This window comes from Priapulus caudatus, unplaced genomic scaffold (assembly GCF_000485595.1).
Source record: "Priapulus caudatus unplaced genomic scaffold, Priapulus_caudatus-5.0.1 Scaffold862, whole genome shotgun sequence".
NCBI lineage: Eukaryota > Metazoa > Priapulida > Priapulimorpha > Priapulimorphida > Priapulidae > Priapulus > Priapulus caudatus.
Window position 1 is genome coordinate 41,269 of NW_014577923.1, and position 4,506 is coordinate 45,774.

Below are 4,506 nucleotides of genomic sequence, written 5' to 3' on the forward strand. Positions count from 1 at the left end.
ACACACACACACACACACACACACACACACACACACGCACGTACGCGCGCACACGCACACACGCACGCACGCACGCACGCACGCACTCACGCAACTACACACGTATGCACGTACGCACACGCGCTCACGTACGCACGCACGCACGCGCGCACACGCACATATGTGCACACATGAGTTAGTGATAGAGTATACACATCCCGTAAACATCCCATAAAATACGATATATAAACAAATACACCGTGCGCGCGTGTCCTTTTTGTTGTAGCTAACTTGCTATACAACTTTATAATATTATATAGACGTTCAGCGAGCGGGAGCAGTGCGCCATATTCCATAACCAGAAATAATTATTAATATATTTTACATGACTCTGTATATTAACATAGGCATATATCCATTGTGTGTCTGTTTGGCTTTCTACCAAGTAGTTCATGCATGATATGCAATGAGGAAGAGCGAGAGGAAGAAGAAGACGTAGTAGAAGAAGAAGAAGAAGAAGAAGAAGAAGAAGAAGAAGAAGAAGAAAAGAAGAAGGTGATTAACAATACTATGATAAAGAAGAAGGCATAAAAATGCGCAAACACATGCACGCATCCATCCCTGGGCACATCGAATTACGCACGCACGCACGCATGCATGCACGCGCGCGCATTTATCCACATGCACAGGCTTTTATGAACGCACGCACTCAGGCATGCATGCACACATTCATTTACGCACGCATGCACGCACGCATCCATCTTTGTGCTCAGCCTTTTATGCCCGCCCGCCCGAACGCACGCACGCACGCATGCACGCACGCACCGTTGATGCCGCCTTTAATATACATTGAGCGAACTCTGCCACGCACGCACAGCCCGTACACGCACGCACGTACGCACGCACGCACGCACACAAGCACGGATGCACACACGCACGCACGCACGCGCGCACCCACGCACGCACGCACGCACGCACGCACGCACGCACAGGACGCACGCACGCACAGACCGCACGTTACCGCCTTCCACCGAGCGAGCTTTCAACCCCTCCCCGCTCCCGCGCCGCGAGCGTTTCTCTTATTCGCTCGCCCTCTACACTCGATTACGTGCGAACGATGTATGAAAGCAGATCGAGTCGTCGTCGCCGTGGCGTCGGCACAGATTCGTGTAACATCGGTCATTTCCGCCGTCGCGCCCGCGTCGAGGCAAGCGTGCGTGACGCCGGCGGTCGGCGGATACGCAAACATTGTCGGAGCTAATTCCTTCTATCTCTCTCGCGCGCGCTCTCTCTCTCCGTCTCTTTCTCTCGCGCGCGCTCTCTCAGTTGGACCGCGCCGCTTTTAGTCGTTAAACAGCTGTTTTGAGTTCATGTGCGCGTGTTGCAGGTGTGTCAACGTGCGTGGTGGCGGCCCTAACGCAGATACTGGTTAACATTAACGATAGTGTGCGCTCGCGCGCGGCTGGTGCATGGCCGCGCCTCTGCTGTGTGTGGGTGTGTGTATGTGGTGTCGTGCCGTGGGAGGCGCGATGCGTTGTGTGGTGCAGTTTGCGTGGGGTTGCGTGGCGTGCCGTGCGGGTGTGTGTGCGCCGCGCCCGCGGTGTGTGTGGCGGTGTGCGTGCGTGCGTGCCTACGTGTCGTGTGCGTGGCGTGCGTGCGTACGTGTGTGGCTGCTGCGCGCCGGGCATGTGTGTGCGTGCGTGATGTTTCGTACGTGTGTATATGCCGTTTGACGTGCGTGTAACCCCACGAGTCGCGAGTGCGGCGTTACGGATGACTGTGAGACAGCATGGACCGTACAACAGGCACACCAGCTCGGAGTGCTGGTGAGGAGTGGTGGGAGAGGGACTTATTAGCCACGAGTAGTAATTCTACCGAACTCGCAGTACGCGTTGCCCGACTAGCAGGACGTCCTAAGCGAGATGTCTTAGCGACATGCTTGACTTATCTCTCTCGCGCCACACGCGCCCTTTGCGAGGTAGATGAGATGGACACGAATGAGAGGAGCGGGGACGAGAAAAAAAAGAAGCAGGGAGCGCAGGGTAGAGGCAGCGGAGAGAAGGGGAGAGCAGGGAGAGAGGGGAGCAGGGAAAGAGAAGGTAGAACATGAAAGCGGCGAAGAGCCAGAGAGGGGAGACGTGAGACGAGAGATCATGCAGAGCGGAAGAGAGAGCAAAGAAGAGGAGAGAGGGAGTCAGAGAAAGAGAGAGAGCGTAGCGATCCGGAGCGCTGCGCGACTTAGAGAAAGAGTAGGGAGAGGAGGCGAGAGCCCGCGCTTGCAGAGGATTGAGATAGGAAGGAATTTCCAGCCTCCGCCAAATCGTTCTTGCGTACGTGCGCCGACTCGCCCCGGTCCCCGCATGCACCTCCTCGGCTCGCGTCACGCAGCGCTCGTGCCTCGACGCGCGGGCTGTGTTCGGCGCGACGGCGACACTGACCGCATGTTACACGCAATGTCTGTGGCCGACGCCATCCGGCGACCGACGCACTCGATTGCTTCTACATCGTTCGCTACGCTATTTCGAGCTGTAGGATGGGCGACGAATAAGAGAAAACGCTCGCGGCGCTGGAGAGCGGGGACGGGCGGGTTGAAAGCTCGGTCGGTGGAACGGCCCGGCTAAGCGTGGCAGGGTCTGTGCGTTTGCGTGCTGTTCCTGTGCGTGTGCGTGCGCTGCGTCGCGGTTTGGTGTGTGCGGCATCAGCGCTGCGTGCCAGGCTGGTGCAGTGGTTGGCAGGAGTTCGCTCCGATGTTATACGTTCGGGCTGGCACTAAGCGGTTGCGTGCATGCGGCTGTGCGTTGCAGTGCTGGCTGCGTCGTTGTCGCGACGTGCGTCGCGCTTGTGCTTGCGTTACGGTCTTCGTCCGGCTTGCGTTTTGGTTGCCGTTTGGCCCGTGAGTACGTCGCGCGCCGGCCGCCGTGCGTTGGTCGCTACGTGCGTGGCTCTCGGCGACTGTGCCGTGATCGTCGTGCTGGCAGAGTTCGCTCAACTCTTCCACTATTAATTGGGCCGAATGTGTATGGTATGTATGTAATGTATGTAGTGTCTATGAAAGGTTCCGTCAGTTTTGGAATACCAAATAGGACAAATTTACCAGAAGACGAGTCGATGCAGTACAGGGCAACGGCGTTTCTCAACTATACTCGCGGGTGAAAACCGGTTTTAGTTCGGTCTTAAAAACAGAGGCAAAAAACACAAAAAAGCTGTAAAATCTTCGGCCTGAAGCAAAATAGGTTGTGCTGCTCGTCTTTGTTTTTCGGTTTCTGTTTGTTATTGTGTCGGCGTTTTGGTTTTCAACAGGGTTCCCATTTCGTGTTGTTCTGTTCTAACTTCTGTGTGTGATCTGGGCTCGTTGTCTGCGCGTGCGTCTGTGTTGTGTGCGTTTGTGGTCTGAGATTGTGCTGTGTAAGGAGCCCCATAATGCTACAGTGACTTGAGAAATTTAGCGCATGTTGTCTATAGATTGAAGTGTTTCAAGTATCAATGCATAGTAGCTATTTGGCCCATAGTTTCCATTCATGAGATGTACAAGTAATTTTCATCCGAGTTTGGCAGATTTTTTTTTTGGAGGAGTTGAGAAGTCCTGCAATGCTGTACAGTGTTACGGGTGGCCGTGGTCACCGATCTGTCCACAAGCGGTTCCGTATCACAAGCACCGAGAAATTACGTCGTCCGACAGGGAGGTGCGGAACATGGCGTTTTTTTTTCGACGAAATACCTTAAGCCGATCACAACCACGCAAATATTACCTGGTCCGCACACAGTGGAACACCCGAAGCACCGTACATATTAGCGTTTACGTTTATTACCATTCACATCTCATCCTATGTATTCTATATCTTTGGAGGTCCGCTTTCTCATGCAACGCAGTATTAGCTTACAATAGACAACGTTTCTGTGGTGTGGTTTGGTGTGTCGTTATTTTTACTGTGCTACTTGCGAAAAAAATGCGTTTAATGTGTTACGTGTAAGCATGATTGCACCATGTATTTGTATTGAACATCTCAACCAGTAAAAACAAAACTCATGTGCGAACAACGTTAAACTCTCCACTATAACCACTTCACGAGTAACACTACTGCACTGGATAACACATTGGCATCACTTCACTAAGCCCGCGCGTAGCGGCGGGTATTCAGCTAGGTGGTCATTTAAAGGCGGCGAATGCAATCGCGTGGTGCGTGCTGCGTGTGTGCGTCGCGCTTTCGCGTGCGGTCGGCATAGAGTGGCTGAGCCAAAGATGGAATGCGTAGCCAGGGTGTCCAGTCTTTCTGTGCATTGCGTGTGCGTAGATGATCATTCGATGGCATGCGCATGCTGAAGTGTTGCGGTGGGTTCATGTAATATGCCTGTGAGTGGTTGGGATTAATTGCCGGCCGCGCGGTCGCCGATCGCGATGGCGTGCCGGTGCGTGCGTAATTTCGATGTGGCCCAGGGATGGTGCTGCGATGCATGTGTTTGTTGCGCATTTTTATGCTTCATTTTTATCATAGTATATTGTTTAATTCACCTTCTTCGTTTTCTTCT